We start from the raw sequence: 21,119 nt of genomic DNA, 5'->3' as shown, positions 1-21,119 counted from the left end.
GAGAAGCTACAGTGTTGGGACATTTAGCACTTTCCTAGTCGAACAAAGTGCACAGGCCGTCCTCTTTCACAGGTTACACATATTGTAGAAGTTACATAGTTTCCAGCATAGTCACATCCATCGCGTCTTTTACAACTGGTGAGACCAAACGATATTCCGCTTTGCTTATTTTGCGAATTGATGACGCCTCTACAGATGTCTTTTACTGTTCCAGCACCAGAATGGATGAAGGTGTTGAAATTCTTACACTCCCCATTTACTACAGACCATGATGGATTGTTCATGGCTCTGGTACAGTCGAAGCCTGTTGCTGATGAGCCAGTCACATGCTTATCCTTGAATCTTTCCCATTTGCTACTTGCAGACAGGTGGGAGAAGCTGAGGAGCAGCCCGAATATCATGAGGAATCTGGCTACCAAGGGCATTTTTGCAGGAATGATCTAAGAAGACAAATTCAGGGGGTGAGGTTATATCTAGAACAATTGGAACACGTAAAAAATGTCTGCTCATATAATTCGTGCTGGCCCTCACAATTCCTCATGATGGCTCTGCTGGCTGGGCAAACTTCTGCAAACATTACTGCTCCATTCAAAGCAGGGGCCACGGTGCACATTCCTTCCTCTCACCAGGGGTCCCTCCACCTCACAAGCTGCACCTGGTCCTGTTACCAGGGTTGCAGATAATGCCGGGTACACGACGATGTTCATGGTGATTTGTTTTCATCCCGGACATTGCAGCGATTAATAAACGACAAAACGATCACTCGTTCCGTCCTTCATTAACATGCATTGCGCCGCATGTGATATCGTCAGGTTTGATGTGCAGCGCATCAAACCTGACAATGTCGCATGCAACTGCGGGGACGCACATATTGTACTGTGCATACACACTGCACCGTCTGTCGTTCCGACTTGGCCAAGTCGGAATGATATCACTCCAGTGTGTACCCATCTTAAGACTTAGTAGAATGACTAAAGGGGCCTATCCATAACCCAACTTTGTGAACAATCCGACCAAAACCAGGAGGTTTCGGTCACATTGTTCACAAAGTCGGGTAATGGATAGCCGGCAAGGACCAGCGATGCGCGTGCACGCTGGGTCCTTGCCGTTCCCAACTATCTACTGAACATGCCCATCAACCTGATGATGCTCGCCAGGTTTGGCATGATCAGACATAGGAGGCCGGGCTCCTTTACTGAATGACGTTCAGTGAACGCCGTCCAGTGCGGGCACCGCACCTTGGCGACCTGAAATTCTGAACGTTCAGTCTTTCTGGTCGCCTAGTGGATAGGCCCCATTATACTTTTGATGATGGCAACAAAATACACAGTACAGTAGCTACAGCACATATATCAACAACAGGTAGGTGTGTTTTGCATGGGGGCGGATGGGTATAGTTGAGGGAAGTTAATAAGTACAGTATAAGGGGGTAATTTTTAAATAAGTTTTATTATGGTGATGGAGGGGTTACTGCTGTAATTGAATTAAGGTAAAGGGTGCTGGTGCTTTTATTGGGTTTAATTAATATGAATATAATTAATTTATGATGCAGGGATTAATCATATATGGAGATGAGGGAGTTAACAAGAGTAAAGGTGTTTCTATGTTTTATAGGGTTGTTATAATGCAGATGATGGAATTAACAAATATCGAGGAGTTAATTGATAATGAGGGAGTGATATTGCATGGCTGACACAAAATGATCTCTGTATTGTATATGGCAGTCACAGAAATTATCTCTGTATTGTATGGCAGCCATATGGTCTTTGTATTGTATGGTGGTCTTAATGCTTTCTAATGCATGTTAGTCATTAGTATGGTCTTTGTTTTGTATGGTATTGAATAGGTTGCTCTCCATATTCTATGGTGGTCACAAAACTGCACACTGTATTGTCTGTCATTAGAATGCTCTCTATTATATGACAGTAATTAATATGGCCTCTGTGTTGTATAGTACGATGTTCACAAGGTTTTTCTCTGTATTCTTTTGTAGTCACAAAAACCCTCTATCATATGGCAGGCACAAAAATGCTCTCTGTATTATATGTCTGCCATTAGTATGCTAGTTGTGTTGTATTGTGGTCAATAAATGTTCTCTGTATTGTATGTCTATAATTAGTATGTTCTCAATATGGTATTATGTGTTAGATTCATTGTATTTTGATCCTGCAAATTTAAAATACATCAGAGCATTCAGTGGGACCTGAACCCAAGCACTGGACTTGAGACCAGCTTTTGCCATGTATGGGAGCCTTAAGGCATGCAAGCAGGCACAAAAAGTAGTCTAAATATTATCTGATGTCATAGTTGAAGATAGCAGAGCAGACAGGAAACAATCTGGTTGCAAAGTAACAAAGATAAGTCCAGAAAGACTGAGGTCCTGTTTGGAGAAGTCAGAATTGTCAGTAAGGTCCAGGTCTATAACAGAAATCTGCAGATAAGCAGGTTCAAGCACAATCCCAAGGACAGACAATATCGCCAGCACAGGGCGTGATCACTTTATGTCTTATACACTCACAGCTTGCAGGAGATTGGCTGTAGCCAGGAAGTGGGCGGAGAGCAGAAATTGTTCTTACAACTAAAGCATACCAGAAGCAAACATTGGGCTCATTCAGACCCACAGCTTAGCGAGCGGCCAGGAGACCGCTTTTGAAACAAGCGAGCGGCTCTGAATGAGGGCCATAGTTCCAAATCCCCTTATAACAAGTGGAATTGGGCTTGTTTTTTTTTTCCAAGTTGCTTGCTTTATTTCGCTGGTCGCTTGTTGCTTGTTTTTGGGCTATAAGCGGTGAAACACATTCATACACAAATAGGTTGTTATAGACAGACGAACAATCATGCCTCATGTCAGGGCTACATGGACTGTGCCTGAGGGCTCCTAACTCTTATGATTCGGGATCCCTCATCTTTGAGTGCCATTTCTATCATGCAATTTGCAGCTACTGACATTCAGCAAACATATTGTAGGTATTATAGGACAACAGTCTACTTTTGTGGAGCAATTGTCAGTAAAGAGGCGCCAGTGCACGTTTCGCTCAACAGCTTTCTCAAGGCTGACCCCAATTGTTAATTAGAGGGGGGTTTAATAGAACACTCTCCTTGCCCCATTGTATTATTTCATCTTGTTATCCTCCTATCCCTTTTATTCTAGGAAAAATTTCCAAATCGTTGTCATATAGCCAAAAGTCTCTATTCAAAACTAAATATGTCTATTAATGACCATTCCCATGCCTTTTACACATACAACTAGATTAGAACTTACACTTCTAACAAAGTTAGGGGTCTATGTACTAAGCCTTGGAGAGACATACAGTGGACAGTGATAAAGTACCAACCAATCAGCTCCTAATTGCCATGTTACAGGCTGTGCTTCAAAATGACAGGAGTAGAGTGGTTGGTACTTTATCACCATCTACTTTATCTCCCTCCATGGCTTAGTACGTAGACCCCTAAAGGTACCCATACACGGTGCGATGCACTGTGTAGGGCGACTGCCGATCCGTCGGCAGATGGATCGTTTCTGTCACCGCCGGCAATCATGCGGTCCCCGCAGACCGCACGATATGCCGGCTTCCCCCCGCTTCATCTGAATGGGATCGTACATCGCAGCCCAGATCAGATGGTTTTGCAGGAAGATCTGGGGATGCGATGTAAGTCCCCGCACGATATAGCGCCTATATTGTGCCGATCCATCGGATCGGCATGTATTTCGTGCCGTGTATGGGGGCCTTAAGTCTCACTTTTACTATAAGTCACACTGCAACACGTACGCTCACTAACTAGGGAATTACAGTACTAACATATGTAGCTGTAACACTAAGCTGGTGCTATATGAAACACCATGAGCATTTGATAGTGATCCATATAAGAAGCAGCCTCCACAGACAATAAGCCTTATTCAAGGCACTGAGAGTACACTAACTTGAAAAAGAAACCACACTTTAATCCGAGCTTAAGGACTGGCTACTCAGGAACAATGGGAGTAACTCTAATGGATGCTAAGGACAACATACATTAAGCGAAGGAATCTTAGAACATACCAACATCAGCTCACAAGGAGGCATTTACATTTTGAAACTCAATATTTCTCCCTTTTCACATTTGTTCTTGATTTTAAATATTTAGCTGACACAAAAGCTTATTCATACAGTATATTTGCAAATGTATGTAACCAATACCTCTGAATTTCTAATTATTATGTAGGATCCAAGTATTTTTGTTGATATTGCTTCAGTGTGCTGGAGGGAAAATCCCCTTTTTTTCTGTAGTTCAGTGTAATCTCCGCCCTTTACAAGCACCTGTGCAATGTCATTAAGCTGATGTGAGCGACCACCATACTTTTTGTTTACAAAAGCTATTCCTTACAGCTTTCTTGTAATCGCTGTGATAAAAGTGATGAAGCAGGTAAAGGCCCCCGTACATCAGCAATTCTGCAATTTGCAATCGATTGTGTATAAAAATCTTTCCCTTTTTCAATCAATTGCAGATTGCAGAATTGCCACAATCGATTGAGAAAGGGAAAGATTTTTATACACAATCGATTGCAAATTGCAGAATTGCTGCAATCAATTGCTGTTGTATGGGGGCCTTAACTTTGCCGCAGGACAAACCATGCTGCAAAGCAAGAGATGCAAGTACAGTTTTTGGTTTTGCATGCAGGGTAAATACCGGCTGCTTTTGCATGTAGCCCACAAATGCTGGACAGCTTTGTTTTTACACTGCAATTTAAATCTAAATCTCTCTGCATATTACCAGGGCCGTAGGGAGGGTGATGCGGCCGGTGCCTCCGCACAGGGCGGAATCCTTCAGCGGCACCGGCCACACACTTCCCGGCGCTGGAGGTCTGCAGGAAGAGAGACCTCTGGCAGTGGCGCGCGGCACACAAGAACGTCGGCACAGGATCCCGCCCTCCTCCCCATGGAAGAAAGGTAAGCGCTCAGGGGGAGGAGGGGGGCGGAGAGGGAGCGAAAGGGGCGGCAGTGCTGCACAGGGCGCACTGCCGTCCAGCTACGGCGCTGCATATTACACATCTGCCCACCTGCAGTGCAGCATGGATTTACCTAGGTGCACAGTTAGTGCCAGTGGTACACTGATACTGCTTCTAAAGATGCTCTGAGGCAGAAATGTACAGTCTCGAGACGATGCACGTGGAAGTCTCAGGAGCTCATTCAGACCTGCTTGCAAGATGCGGCCGCTCGCTGGCAAAAAGGGACCAGATATTTAAATTAAATGCTCGCACTGCGTGGCGTAAGGACGCCCTCTATGTCTTAGAGAGCTACGGCACTGAGCGCTCACAAGTGTATAAAGACGCCCCCTTTCCCTCGCAACACACGTCATCTCCTGGAATTGTTTGATTAATCGGTAACATCTAGAGCCATAGGAGCGGCTCGCAGCCCTTGTGGTTGCCTTACCTCGCCGCAAGCACATCAATCAGTGCTGGATGCAATACATGCAGGTGATGAGTACAATGACACTAGTTTGCTAATTATGCATGCCCTTTAAACGGCATTTGGCAGCCTGACACGCCTGCGTTTGCACATCCACTCCCCCGTTCACAAGCACTTTCCCGTGTTACCACCCACAAACGGCACTATCTGTCACTCAAAGTAGCGGCCAGTCTGTGTGCTATGAGCGCATGATTCCCCATCGCAAAGATTGGCTTGCGCACGCGCACTGTGAATTAGACGCATGTGCACTGTGCAACAATCGCCCGGCAGCAAGTGATCGCACCTTATCGACTGGGTCTGAATCAGGCCCTCAGTTTGTAGAAAGTCGGCCACAGCATTAGCATAAGACACAGCTATGACCATATCTGCGTCTGACGCAGGCCCTATGTGCGAAATGCAATTTGTAAACATTAGCAGACATACCAACATGTTGCCTCATAGGCACAGCGCAGAGAAGCAGACAATATAGTGCATCATACAGGTTATTCCACTTAAAACTAAAAATTCAGTCTTGTGTGGAATATTAAACAGTCCTTCCCCTCCCCAATACTGTACCTGGGGTCCTGTGTTTCCAAGACGATGACTGCTGGATTCTCCTGGCTCCTGCTCGCCCAGGCTTCTTTCTATCAAGTGCAGCATCCAGGAGCCAGCAGAGCATTGGCAGATACGGGATATAGTCACGATCCCGGCGCAGACAATGCCGGCAGACAGAATCCCAGGTTAGGCTATAGGAGGGGAGGGTTAGGGTTAGGCTGTGGGAGGATTAGTGTGCAGGCTAGGGGAGGGGATGATTGCAGTTAGGCTATGGAGTGAAGGTTAGGGTTAGGATGTTGGAGGGGAGGGTTAGGGTCAGGCTGCGGGAGGGGAGTGTTAGGGTCAGGCTGTAGGAGGTGAGTGTTAGGGTTAGACTTAGGCTGTAGGAGGTGACGGTTAGGGTTAGGCTGTGGGAGAGGAGTGTTAGGGTTAGGCTGTGGGAGGAGAGGGTTAGGCTGTAGGAGGGGAGTGTTAGGGTTAGGCTGTAGGAGGGGAGTGTTAGGGTTAGGCTGTAGGAGGGGAGTGTTAGGGTTAGGCTGTAGGAGGTGACGGTTAGGGTTAGGCTGTAGGAGGGGAGTGTTAGGGTTAGACTGTAGGAGAGGAGTGTTAGGGTTAGGCTGTGGGAGGAGAGTGTTAGGGTTAGGCTGTAGGAGGGGAGTGTTAGGGTTAGGTTGTGGGAGGGGGGTGTTAGGGTTAGGCTGTGGGAGGGGAGTGTTAGGGTTAGGCTGTGGGAGGGGAGTGTTAGGGTTAGACTGTGGGAGGGGAGTGTTAGGGTTAGACTGTAGGAGAGGAGTGTTAGGGTTAGGCTGTGGGAGGAGAGTGTTAGGGTTAGGCTGTAGGAGGGGAGTGTTAGGGTTAGGTTGTGGGAGGGGAGTGTTAGGGTTAGGCTGTGGGAGGGGAGTGTTAGGGTTAGGCTGTAGGAGGTGAGGGTTAGGGTCAGGCTTGCGGAGGGGAGTGTTAGGGTCAGGCTGTAGGAGGGGAGTGTTATGGTTAGGCTGTGGGAGGGAAGTGTTAGGGTCAGGCTTTGGGAGGGGAATGTTAGGGTTAGGCTGTGGGAGAGGAGTGTTAGGGTTAGGCTGTGGGAGGTGAGGGTTAGGCTTAGACTGTAGGAAGGGAGTGTTAGGGTTAGGATGTGGGAGGGGAGGTTAGGGTTAGGCTGTGTGAGATAAGGGTTAGGCTAAGGCTTTAGGAGGGGAGTGTTAGGGTTAGGATGTGGGAGGCGAGTGTTAGGCTGTGGGAGGTAAGGGTTAGGGTCAGGCTGCGGAGGGGATTGTTAGGGTTAGGCTGTGGGAGGGGAGTGTTAGGGTTAGGCTGTGGGAGGGGAGTGTTAGGGTGTGGGAAGTGAGGGTTAGGGTCAGGCTGCAGGAGGGGAGGGTTAGGGTTAAACTGCAGGAAAGGTGGGTTAGGGAAAATGATAGAATACTTACCTGCATGCGTTGGGATTACGCTGCTGGGATTCTGACCGCCACCATTATCAGCGCTAGGATCACGTACCCAATCCGCAGATACATTCATAAAGGTGAGGCGACTATCTGAGCATCAGAAACGCCAGACCCCATGTACTGTAAGTAAGCTTTGGGAATGGGATCGGCCAGTGGAATAATTCTTTAAATATGATAGCAGTTACTATGTTCTGCTTTGCCTTGTGCTACTTACCGTTATATGGTATCTTGTATACTGCAACACAGTGACACACCGGGTCTGTAATAATATGAGAAATGCATTCATTAAACCAATTATAATATCTTGAAAAACAAAGTTATTTGCCTACCACCAGCCAGCAGCAGCAGCAGCAGTAAGAATAATGTATCTGTCAGTTACACAATGTCTGCCTCTCAGAGACTCTCACCTGTGATATCAGGAGACTGTAATATTGAGCTTAGGTCACAACAACTGCATTCTTCCTTTCGAAACATTGGATTTATAGTTGCAAATAACAGGAAACATGCAACACCCACATCAGCCCAACCAATCTATGTGCAGATGATAACATTGTGTCAGTATGTGCACATCCTCACATACCTGCCACCCTAATTCATCACACTGTTCTGCTTTTTCCACTTATTTTCCACCAATTGAAAATATTTAAAGAATAAAGAATCCAAACTAAAAGTAATTTTAAACTAAACTGAGAAAAGAGAAGCAAAGTATTACCACGAAAGGAAAAGTTACTGACACGTTTCTTTGGGCTCTATTCATTATGTTAATTAACATTCCAACTAACCGCAAGTGCCGGAGCAATGTAGAAATGTGCAGAAGGACGCTCGCGCCGTAGGGGGTGCTGTGAGGGATCCGATTGGATCCAATGGAATCGCATCATATTGGCTCGGGCTCCTCCCCATTGACCTGTGAAATGCGGCATTTTGCAGCGAGAGTGGGGCTTAATAACATGTTGCCCGCGTACGCGTCTGAGTGTCAGGGGCGGTGTTTGTGAACTCAGAAACTACTCCCCCCCCCTCCCCTGCGTGCACCACTGAGAGGGACTTCAATAGAAACTCAAGTATACAAAACTAATAAGACTATTATATGGAAGTGGTCAGCCAGTATTGCAGGATCTTACCTCAAGATTTCACACCTTGCAACAGATTATGTGACATTTCTGTGATTTCAATTAAAATTTTTCCTCTGACTTGTGTAAACCGCAGGACAGTCGTTGCTAATAAAACAGTTTGCAAATCATTATTATGTCATCTAGAAACACCACAGAGGTAATCATTGTAAGTCAGCCAGTACATTGTCCATCAGTTTGTGAGATGGGCTGGGTGCATTGTTGGGCTAAAAACATGATATAAAAGGACCAGTAAACCTATAATAAATATATTTTTTTCCACCTCCTCATGCCATTTGCACAGCTGAAAACGACTACGAGCCTGGTTCCCAATGCTCCTCTGCAGCTGTGGATGTACGAATGTATGCTAATGTACCAGCGGCCGGGACTTGCACTGAGACTCCCACCAGCGCCATCGCAGCTGACCGAAACTGCGCACAGCTAAACAGCATCATACGCAGATGCAAACATCAACTTCCTGAGTGAGTGTATGGTCACGCAGAATGGCTGCCGTAAATGAGACACCAGAGCCATGTTCTCTGCATACAGGATCCCAGTCAGCGGCTGGTACACACCATGAAAACGGACCTGACAAACCCATGTTTTTCACCATACACCCCGTTACCTCCCACAAAATGGCCGCTGCCTGTCAATGACTTGCTAAAATATCCTCTGGGATAGTGTATTCTCAATTCAATTGCCACTCATGCACAGTATTAATACCCTTGGGGAACACAGGCTCTCCAAAGAGAGGCACCAGAGTTCACAGTCAAATGCAACACAGATCCATATCAATTACTTTGTGTCACATACACAGTGCACAGTGTGTTTACATTTATTTAAATATATACATTTTACATAGGGCCAAACATGGGTACTTATATTCAGGGTCTACCACACATATGGGCCCCAGATTAGGTGGCTGCATGTATGTTTTGTGTCTACAGCTTTCACTTTGCCGACATACATGTGAAATTATGACAAGTCACGCAGACTATGGTCTCTGTGGGGTCTATGCAGGGAGGTATCCATAATGGGTGCAGGGTGTGTGGTGCACACGGGCCCCTGGGTCCAGGGGAGCCCACATTGCATACCCTGCGCCCATACAGTGTTATACAATATGGAAGCAGGGTGTTATACTATATATAGTATTATAATATATGAGCCGTAGGGCTGGAGCTGCAGAGCAGCAAAAATCACTGGGAAAATGGCGGTGGCCTTCGTACAGTCCGGAGGTTAGCAGAGATGCACAGTGAAAGATAACCCACGCATGTGCAGGCCCGGCAACGGGGGGGACTAAGGGTACATCCATACTGGGCTCTGAGGTCCAGAGGGGCCACGAAGACCGGACAGGCACAAAACGGGGCCGGAGCCTCCGGGACCCATAGCCGCCGCCCAACCATGGCTGGATTAAGGGAGGGGGCACTGGGGGGCAAGTACCCCCGGCCCCCCTCAGAGAGGAAACCCCCAACTCCCACCGATGATCAGATCTGATTGATCCCGTCGGGCCGCTTCCGCAATCCACAGCGCAGGTGTAGCGGCAACCAGGCCAGACCAGTAGCAGCCAACCATTCTCTCTTTGAACAACATCCTGACAGCGCTCGCCGGCGCCGTAGAGTAATGCTGGGTTACCAGGCCGGCGGTGGACTAATGACAACCTAAGTTGTTGCAGATTGTGCCTCACAGTGACAGTGACTGGCTGGCGCCGCGCACAGGCTGCAGGGTAGAAGAGGGCATGACTTGAAACTGAGGATACACACAATAATAGCCGTGTGTTAGAAACACTCCACTCGTGTTAAAAAATACATAAACTCCAGCACCCAGAGTATAAAATAGCCGCGTACCCACTGTGACTTGTCTTATATCAGTATTGCAAAGGTCTTTCTTTTCTCAATTCATTTCAATGTAACAATTATAAAAGGGCTTATCTGTCCAAAAGTCTGGAGGTATAGGTGATTCACTCCTGAGGAAGTCCCCAGAGACCACAGAGGGACGAAATGCGTTGAGCAGGACTAAGCAGGACTAAGCAGGACTAAGTGGTTCTAACACACGGCTATCATTGTGTGTATCCTCACTACTTTTGCAAGTCAGCACATACAGAAACGTATATGTATATTGTTTCAGACTACACTATGTTTGTTTTTGTTGTCCTTTGTTTCTTTTGAGATTTACATCGTGAGAATTACACGAAGACACCACAAGGATACATTTCTAGACCTTATTGACTGGGTCTATAAATTCCTGCTGTAGAAACTGGTACACTGAAGGCGCCGCTCCTCCACCTTTCATAAAAAAAATAAATAAAAAAAATAAATATATATATATATATATATATATATATATATATATATACACACACACACACACACAATATGTATGTAGCCGAGGAAGGTGGTGGGGGCTTGGGGCAGGGGAAGGTTATGGGGGCTGGGACAAAAGGTGATGGGGGCTTCTGGGCTGAGGAAGGTAATGAGGGACTGAGGATGGCTGGCTGCATACACCATACCTCCTACCCATGACAGCACTGTCATCAAGAAAACCTTGGAAGAGACGGCAGACAAGAACTACAGCCTGCATCATATGTGACAGAGGCCGGGATGCACCAACATAGTGCAATACTTACCGCCAGTCACCGCATTTGTACTGATTGCATATGCACTAACATATGAGATCAGTACAGTAAAGGACAACTCTTCCGATAAGAGCTGTCCTTTGTGATCTCCACTGCACCCTGGACTTCCGGGTTTACGACTTGGGAGCCCATCTGCGCATGCGCAGAGTGACGTGGCGGCCGCGGGGCATGCTGGGAGGGATCCAAGCATTATGCAGTAGAAGCTCATAGTCTTATATAGGGTAACGCCAGCAATAGCTGGCGTTACCCTCCGCATCGGAGCCCAGCAGCCATTTTTTCAATATTCCAGCATTGTTTAGCATTGGATGTAGCATGCTTCTTCCCCAGCGCTCTGCCCCCCCCTCCCCCCGCCAGCTGGTGATTATGCCAGACCCCTCAGCTCTCCCCCAGCACGTCCGTCCACCCCCCTTTCCCTCCCACGTCCTCTCCCCATGTCCACCTTCTCCCCATGTAACTTCTCCCGGCAAGACACTCAATGTATTGTCACCAGCCGCAGCTCTGGCAGGTGGGTCTCCCTCTGGGGACCCTGCTACGGCCTTCCCTCTCTCCCCGGTGCTCCTTGGGGGCCCTGTGGTGCCGGTGGGGGCTGCTTCCTTGGGGGAGCCACCTGTCAGCTGCTCCTCTCCCCCGACCCGGCATTCCATGGATGTGGCTTCAGCGGGAGCGTCTGACGGATGCTCCTTGTCTGCGCCGCAGCTACACATGGCGTGGGTCACCTTCGCTACACCAGCGGGAGCGCTGGTGCTCGCGGCTCCCGCTGGTCACTCTGCAACAGACCCGCCAACGGTTAGCGTCGCGGGTCACATGGGGGCATTAGTATCAAGTCCCCTGGGAGCGGGTGGTCCCGTCGACCTTTTTGGGGAGTTTTCCCCTGGTGATATGCAGCACAAGTAGGCAATCACATAGCCCACTGGTCACACATATATCCCCTCCACCTTGGCTGCCAGGGCAAAATGTTGCAAGGACTATGGGTGCCCTGCACCCTTATCAGGCCCCCTGGTTCCCCGCTACCAGCGCTCCTCCCTCCATTTACAATACAGCCTTTTTCTATGACCGCCCTTCCTGGGGCCAGGTTTCCTGGAGCTCTGGAGTTGCGCCCCCCTGTTTATCCCTCCACCTCAGTGGTATCTTCTGCCCCCTTTTATCTATTCTGCGCCCCCTTGTGGGTCTTACCCTCACCCAGTTTATCATCCACAATTTCACTACCCGTATGTGCCACCTTTACAACAGGCTTCACCAGTGGTCGCTATGCCTCCGCAATGTCCCCCACTGGCTGTTATGGATAGTCAAACCCCCACCAATGTTCCCCTGATATCCGGACTTGGGCTGGTTCCACCAGCTCATCTTTTAACTGCGCCCCCACTCCTTCCTCCCGTCCCCCCCATGGCCAACCCCCCCGCTCCAGTTGTAGTGCCTTCTAGCTCTGTGGATCACCAGTTCGCTCCAGTTGCAGGTCATGAGATGGTGAAAGATGTTCCTTCAAGAGACCCCTTGTTTTGTGCATCTGCTGATCCCGTGCGTGTGGCGTCAGTCCCGGCAGGCGAATCTTCAGCTACTCTGTGAACAAGTTGAGGAAGCGGTTTCTGGGTCCTTCTGGTGCTGGGGAGCATGATTTGTCTTGTTCTTCATCTTCTGATTCTTCCTCTTCTTCTCATTCTTCTGGTTCTCCTGCGCACCTGCGTAAGATAGCTAGGATTGCGCTAAAGTGTAAGGGCGAGAATTTGCAAAGGGAAATTTGTTGATTTCTTTTCACTCACTGATGATATGAAAAAGGCCTTTAGTCATGCTAAGAAGGCAGGGGGTATTGGTGAGGAGGCTTTTTGTAGTTTCACCAGTTGGTTGAAGGGCATGCTGATATTCGCGGCATGCTATTCGGAGACGTGGGCCGATGAACATGTGAACATAGTGAAATATATCTTTTTGGTCCTTGACATGTTTGTCTGTTCGCGGGCCTTGGCATGGCGTGAATATGACATGCAATTTAGAAGGAAGCATGACGGTAGTCTGGTTATTCCTTTTGGAGCAATAGATGTGGAGGTGTGGTTAGAGGTGTTGCAGCAGCGTCGACCCCCCTTGGTTCGATGCCTCCTCACAAGGGATATCCTGCCAGTAGACCAGGGGTGGCAGGGATGGCGAGGGGCAAATGTTTTGCCTTTAACGACTCCCAGTGTACACGGGGGTCATCCTGTCATTTTCGCCACTCCTGTTGTCTCTGTGGATGAGAGCATCCGGCCAAGGATTGCAGTCAAGGGTCTGCTGGAGTTGCCCAGGATCATAGTGAAGGGTCAAAAGGAGCTGCTTAAGGCTAGTTTGCCTATTTGTTTAGCTGCGCTGGCTCGCTGGTTGGAGTTATATCCACACAGGGAGGATGCTTCGTTCTTGTTAGATGGTTTTTCGTTCGGTTTTCGTCTGCCAATAATAGGGCCTTTATGGGTTAGGGCCTCCTGGAACTTGTGGTCGGCTAGGGACTAGCCGGAAGTTTTGCAAGTTAAGGTGGGGGCGGAGGTGCTGCTGGGGAGGATGGAGGGTCCTTTTCCTGGTCCTCCTTTGCAGGACCTTTGTATCTCTCCAGTGGGTGTGGTGCCCAAGAAGGCACCAGGTAAATTTTGTTTAATTGAACACCTGTCATATCCGCCGGGTCGTTCTGTTAATGATGCCATATTGGATAGTTTCTGCAGAGTGGAATATCAAGGTTTCAATGTGTTTTGGGTTTAGTTCGCAGTTTTGGGCATGGCATATTGCTTGCGAAATTAGATATTGAGTCAGCTTTCCGTTTATTGCCTCTACACCCAGATGCTATGCAGTTCATGGGTTTTAAGTTAGATTCCGGTTACTTTGTGGATAAATGTTTGCCGATGGGTTGTGTGGTTTCCTGTGCTTATTTTGACAAATTCAGTACCTTTCTTCACTGGTGTGTTCATGCCCGCACTGCACAGGCGGGTGTAGCGCAATATTTGGATGACTTTCTCTTTATAGGTCCAGTAGAGAGCAACGTTTGTTCAGATCTCCTCTTTTCCAGGCTCTTTCCGTGTTTTAGGGGTTCCCATTGCACGCTATAAGATGGAAGGTCCCGTTTCTTGTCTATCGTATTTGGGAATTGAGATAGGCACGGTTGCTGGTTGTTGTAGGTTGCCGAGTGACAAAGTGGGCAGGTTGCTAGAGCAAATTGCGGGTTGCTTAGCAGTAGACACGGTGAGATTGCGCGCAGTTCAGTTGCTGCTGGGTTCTTTTAATTTTGCTTGTTGTATAATTCCCATGGGCACAATTTTCAGTAGGAAATTGGAGAGGGTCACGGCTGGGTCTAGACAGCCGCATCATCATGTTCTTTTGTCAGTGGAGATAAAGGATGATCTTCGTGTTTGGGGCAAGTTTCTGGTTAAATTCAATTGTGAATGGATTTGGCCTGCTCCTCCGGTAGCAAATGGGTCATTGCAGCTGATGCGGCTGGATCGTCTGGTGTGGCTGGATCGTCTAGTTTCGGTTCCTTTTTCAATGGGGAATGGTGCGCTGCTTCTTGGCCTACAGTTTGGCGCAAAGAAAGCCTGATGAGTAATTTGTTGCTGTTGGAACTTTTCCCGATTGTTGTTGCTGTGGAACTCTGGTCCGTGCGACTGAGTAACCGGCATGTGATATTTTGGTGCGACAATCTGGGAGTGGTTCACGCCATCAACAACCAGTGATCTCCATTAGTTTTGCGATTACTTCGTCATTTAATTTTGCAATGTTTGTTTAAAGATTTTGAGCTGCCATGTTCCAGGTGTTGTTAACGAGATCACAGATGTGTTGTCTCGTTTTTAATTTGAGCGTTTTTGGGCTCTTGCATCGTCAGCTTCTGCTGTTGGTTTGATGTGCCCCCTGTTTGTGTGGCAGATCATTAGGCTGGCTTAGAGGTTTTGGCGCTGCAATCGCTCGCTCCATCGACTCTCTGCAAGTACTCGGCAGCATGGCGGGAATGGAGCGCTCACTGTGCGCACCCAGATTTGGAGGGTAAGTCTCCAAAGGAGTTGCTTTCCTCCTTTGTTTGGGAGAGGTATCAGCAAGGGAGATCCAGAGCATACATGGGGTCGGCGCTGGCAGGGGTCTCCTTCTTTTGCGGGCTGAAAGGTCTATGCGACCCAACCAAATCTTTTATTCTGGTTAAGGCTCTGAAGGGTTTGGTGAAGGAGGCTCCTGCTTGTGTCGATTCCCGTCGGCCTATTGACACCCAGCTTTTGGCAGCATTGCTTGCGGATATGAAAAAGGTGGCTTCTGACATGTTTGAGGCCTCTCTTTTTCGTTTGGCTTTTTCAGCAGCATTTTTTGGAGCGTTTAGGGTTAGCGAATTAGTGGCAGTCAATAAAGCATCTGTGTCCTCTGGGCTGTTGTTTAAGGACATTGTGTTTAGAGATTCGGCAGTGCTCTGCAAACTTCGCTTCTCCAAAACGGACCAGATAGGTAGGGGTAGATGGGTTACTCTTGCCCAGCATCAGGATGGGAATATTTGTCCATTTCGTTTGGCATCTCATTATATGAGTTTACACCCAGTTGGGGGATCTCAGTGGTTGCTGCATGCGGATTCAGCGCCTCTCTCAAAGTTTCAGTTTGCTGCAGTGTTTAAGCAAGATTTAGCACAGCTAGGTATGGATCCTTCAGCTTACAGCACCCATTTGTTTAGAATTGGGGCAGCTACTTGTGCAGTTCTTACAGGGGCATCTCCTGCGGCCATTCAGAAGGTTGGGCGTTGGAAGTCAGGGAGTTATAAGAAATATGTTTGCTGCGATAAGTTGTAGGTGTGCACCTTGCAACAACCCAACAACTTTGCATACCTGCCAATCGTTGAACGGCTAGCGTTCAACAATTGGGGATGTGAAGGGATTTTTTAATTTTTCTTCCCGTGAGCCATGATCTGGCCCAATCTGGTTCATGGGAAGGTTTTTATAGTTTTTCTTCTTCACTCGGGTTCCTGTTTCCCCCTTTTTTGCATCCCTGCTAGTTAGTTGCTATGTGTTGTTCAATTCAGGTTTGGTGTGGTTTCTCATGGCCAGGGTTTCTTGTTTCCACAGTTTTGGCGAAGGAAGACAGGCAGGTGTGGCTAGTGGTCCACTCTTATATTTTTTGGGCTGAACGGCATGTCTCGGGTCGGAGTATTGGTTTGTCACTTGGTGGTCGGAAGGTGCGTTGGATTGGGGTGAGAGGTTTACGTGTGGAAGCTGTGTTGGCTCTGATTGTTTCCTCTGTGGCCAAATGGGGAATGCCCGACTGGTTGGTATTACACGTTGGTGGGAATGACGTCGGTAATTTGAAAGGGGTGGAATTGATCGTGTGTTTGCGTGAGGTGTTGGATACGGTTCGCGTGCGATGGCCGACTGTGCAGATTGTGTGGTCGGAGATGACACCCAGTTTGACGTGGAGTGGGGTGAGAATGTTTGGTGCTTTTGACAGAGCACGGAGGAAGGTGAACATAGTAGTGGCTAAGCATGTCGTGTCTATAGGTGGCTTGGTCGTGAGTCATGGCTTTTTGGTGGGTGATCTTGTACGTTTCTTTCGTCCTGATGGTGTGCATTTGAATGGTCTGGGTATGAGTCTGTTTGTGCAGGATTTGTTTTCTTTTCTTAGATAGTTTGTTTGGGTGGCGGGCCAGTCTCTGTTAGGGCCTGGCTCTGGCGGGAGTACGCTGCAGCTCAGTGGCTTTATGTGGCGCAAGATAACTTTGTGGGGACACTTGCCCTTGATGACCATGGCGAATTTGTCCTGCTCCGTGCGAGGGGACCCAGGCGCTTTTGTGTGAAGTGCCTCGGATTGGCCCAGGAGGGAAGCGTTAGTGCGCCTAGAGAGGGGGACGTGCTAGCTGTTCCCCGAATATTTGAGCAAGGTGAAAGTTGGAACTGAGTCTGCAGCGTCTTTTGGCCACCCTGGTTAGGTTAATTAATTCAATTATAAATAAAAAGCTGTGACCTTTTAGCCAAGTTATGGTGTCTGTGTCTTTATTTGTAGTTTAAGTTAAGTAAGCTAATCAAGGTTGTTAAAGGTTTGGAGGTAATAAACCTATGCAGATCTTATTGCCTTTGCTCATAAGTCTATCAATCCCACATACATTTTCCTTATATAATTGGTGTCCAGAATAACCATCTCCTTCCTGTAATACAAGTAAATTGCCCTCCATAACTGCGTTCACAAGCCTGTCACAATCGCAGACATATATTACATTTCTGTACATAAATTAAAATTAACTAAACATTACTGCATATATATATATATATATATATGTGGGTTTCCTGTGTTATGCAAAGGTATGAATTATTTAACACATGGTGTTACAGATTGCAAACACGGCTGATAGCATGGGTGATGTATGGATGTGCCACACACATATAGACACATACATAAATACAGACACACAGTCGCACACATACATAAATAATACAGTGACAGACACACATACACAGTCACACACTTATACACACACATACATAAACACAGTTATACATACAGTAACAGACACACAGTCACACACATATACATACACACACTTATACACACACATACATCCATAAATACAGTCACAGACACACATACAGAAAGACGATATAGTGTCACCCCCCCTCTCTCTCACCTTACAGGTTACAGGTACACTACACAAACTCTCTGTATACGTAGCTCCTCCGTCCCCTCCTCCGTCTCCCGTGCTGTGCTGGCCTGACTTTGAGGCTCTTATTTAAAAATTAAGTACAACTTCACTAAAGGGGTGATGCCACCCTTTCTGGATATACTAAGATTACTGTTGTTTGTCAAACATTGCTTTCACTATCTTTTAGATGGCAAGCGTGATGCGGTCCCCATTGCTGGTAATGGAGACCCGGCGGTGACTTTCCGGCTTCAGCAAAGCCTTCCAGGCACTGCCGGATCCCCGTGTCATGCACATGCGCAGATGGACTGCCGCGCATGTGCATAACACCGGCACTGGCAGCGTTAGGTTGCCAGCAGGGGAGTGGAGGACCTCGCCGGCGAGGAGGACTTCGCAGAACCACGCTGAAGGTGTAAGTATTGATAAATATCAGTGGAATTTTCGTTAGTATCACAGTGATGGTAAATGAAAAAATTCCACAGGTATTTATCTTCGTTGCTAAATAGGGGCCTGAGTGCCGTGAAACCCCGCCTCCTGCCCCGCCTCTAACTCCCTTTCAGCCTCCCTAGCTTGAAGTTCAGTCTTTCTATACTGTAGCTGTAATAAATGGCCGGAGGGCCCCCTGAGAGAGGGGGGTCCGGGTTGAGGTGCTTCCTGCTCCCCCCTTAATCCAGCTCTGGATGCCCTCTATGGGATCAATTGAATTAGGTGCGAGCTGGGTCCTGCGAGCCATTCTCATGGTGAACGCTCACAGCAAACTGCATTCACAATTTAATTCCAAACTCAAATTGCATTTTCCCAGCAAGTTTGCATTTTTTGTGCACACCTCACTGAGCGGGTGAAAAGGGGAAAATCTTCATTTTAAGGTATAAATGTCGGAACAAAGTAAAGAAACTCTGGTACACCTCTCCCAATGAATAATCCTGCACTTGGAGGGGTGTAACTAGCATAATTTGGCCAATAATGACATGTCAGTTTTCAGGTGAATTTCTCTAAAAAAGTCTTCTGGCCTCTTCCACGACCGCTGGTGCTCTTTACTCGACTTCTTCTCCCTTCTGCCTCTGCCACCGAACTAAAGCTCTTGCTCAGCAGCATCTAAAAAAGATGTGAGTGGGTGGAGCTATGGCATGGTGAGATGTGAGTGGGTGGAGCTATGGCATGGTGAGCTGTGAGTGGGTGGAGCTATGATGCAATGAGCCATAATTGGCTCACCATGGCTGCTACCTATTGGCTGCTGGTTCGTGAGCTTTTATTACCTTGCAGATGCTGCCAAATACAGTACATACGACTGCCACTGCCTCTTTAGTTTCCATTGGCTACCAGCCTGTGAGCACTGATTGGCTCAAGCCCTGCTCCAAACTTAAACCGATGTCGCATCTGCCTCTTCCTGGCTGGTACTTGGAGCCAAGACCTGGTCCCAGCACCGGCCACCCACCACACCTGCACCAGCAGGCAGCTGTGTTCTATTCTGCTGCGTGACTGAGTGCAGGGGAAGGCAGGCCCCGGATGTAGTATGGGCCCCAGAGGTGGTACAGGCCCCATAGCAACCACACCCCCTGCACCCATAGTAGTTACATCACTGCCTATATCTTCTTCTCGGTCTTTTGGCTAAGCCCAGGAATAGATTTATTTTATGGGGCTTAAAGGCAACCCCCAGTAAGCGACGGGACATCACCTGGCCATCTGGCCAAGAGGACGGCTTCCAGAAGCCTGAGGTGGTATGTGCCCCTGGTGCTGCCTGGTTCCATTGGTGATTACTGTAGATGGGACAAAATCATCTATACCATTGATGGTTTGCCTCCCTCGATGGCCACCACTACTAGAGGTGCACAGTGAGCCAATCAGAATTGGGGTGGGGCTTAGTGAGTCATTGGGGGGTGGGGCTAGTCCTACTGAGCCACCGATGGTGGAGAACTATTGGATTTCGCCCATCAATGGCAAAACTATCGGTAGTTAACCATCAATGGTTGTTATTTATCGATGTTCGATGGACTTCCCTAGTACCAAGCAAAGGCTATTGGTTGCAGCAGGGCATCTTCATGCTTGGTATGAGTTAGTAGTTCAGACTGGCAGCTGTACAGTATCTGCATGTTTTTATGAAGGACGTGTTAGTGAGTGCAGACTGGCAGTTGTGCCATGTCCAGGATGTCTATTAGATCTTAGATTATCTTCCAAATAGCAGGAACAACTAGAAGCCCCAACATGTCTGATAATGTCTGATAATGATAAGGGGGAGTTATACACATTTTCGTGTTGGTCCTTTTGCAACATTATAAATTATAGTCAGCGCCTCTTCCCTCATGAAGTCATGACCCTTTTTTGGAAGGAGCGCACCTAATAACTCTTTTTACAAAATTTGGGAGGGGGGGCACTGACGCAGGCAACCAAAATGTCTAGTTATGGCTCTGCTTAGGTGGCCCTCTTCACTTGCACCAAGGTTATGTAGTTGTCTACCAATACGAATCGGAGCACTGCACTGAGGCATAATATGTACTGGGGGCACTATGTGGCTTAATGTGAACTTGGGCACTACTCTCTAAAAGCATTGAGGTAGGGGCCCCTTCAAATTGTTGCTATGGGGCCAGCAAAGTTCTATATGCCCCTGGCTGAATCTCTTTTTCTAACATGACATGAACCTACAGCAGTGTTAATTTTGTTGATGAAAATTATGTCTAAAAGTAATCGTCAACAAATTTTTTTTTGAAGACTAAATTGTAATGATAAATAAAATATAAACATTTTAATAACAAAAATTACGACGAAATCTGAATTCAGTTTTAAATAAGCGACATGACTAAAACTAAATTTAAAATCATTGTCAAAATTAACACTGGTTCTAGCAATCTTAAAGCATTAATTTGTATAACACATTCTCACTGAGCCTACTGAGCCTAGATTACTAAACACATACTGTAGTTACAGGTATGCTGACTTCAGGTTCTCACAAGAATTTTAGAGGAAACTTCTTCAGTAAAATCCATTACAGTATGATTAGACTGTGTGCAAAAATTATTACTAAAACATTGACTAAAATTACAGTAGACTAAAATGAAAACTGAGGTCCACTGACTAAATCTTGATAATAACAAAGCAAATAAAAGAGAGACTAAAATGTAACTTTAAACTAGAGATGAGAGGGTTTGGATCTCAGAGATCTCAGAGATCCGAACCCACCCGAATTTTGTAGATCCGAGTCGGATCCAAGCCAGCTTGGATTTTCCCACTTGACTCGGATAACAGAAAAAAACAAAATATACCTGGCGCCAATCTGATTAAGAAACTTAGATTAAAAAACAAACAAACAATTAGTAAATGCTGATTCTGCAGCTCTCTAGATGTGAGATCTACTCAAAA

General features: G+C 47.2%; 1 long non-coding RNA gene across 1 annotated transcript; it reads right to left on the bottom strand.

Annotated features, from left to right (window-relative positions):
* Window positions 1-389: 389 nt before the first annotated feature.
* Window positions 390-7,883, bottom strand: LOC148502477 (uncharacterized). The gene is made up of 3 exons (XR_015870009.1): window positions 7,831-7,883; window positions 7,638-7,682; window positions 390-440 (listed from the first exon to the last, which is right to left on the bottom strand). It is a non-coding gene; the product is annotated as an uncharacterized LOC148502477 (long non-coding RNA).
* Window positions 7,884-21,119: the final 13,236 nt, after the last annotated feature.

This window comes from Taudactylus pleione, unplaced genomic scaffold, assembly GCF_031769625.1.
Source record: "Taudactylus pleione unplaced genomic scaffold, aTauple2 ptg000496l, whole genome shotgun sequence".
NCBI lineage: Eukaryota > Metazoa > Chordata > Amphibia > Anura > Myobatrachidae > Taudactylus > Taudactylus pleione.
Note: the sequence above shows the minus strand (reverse complement) of the source record. Positions and strands in the feature narration are given on the sequence as shown.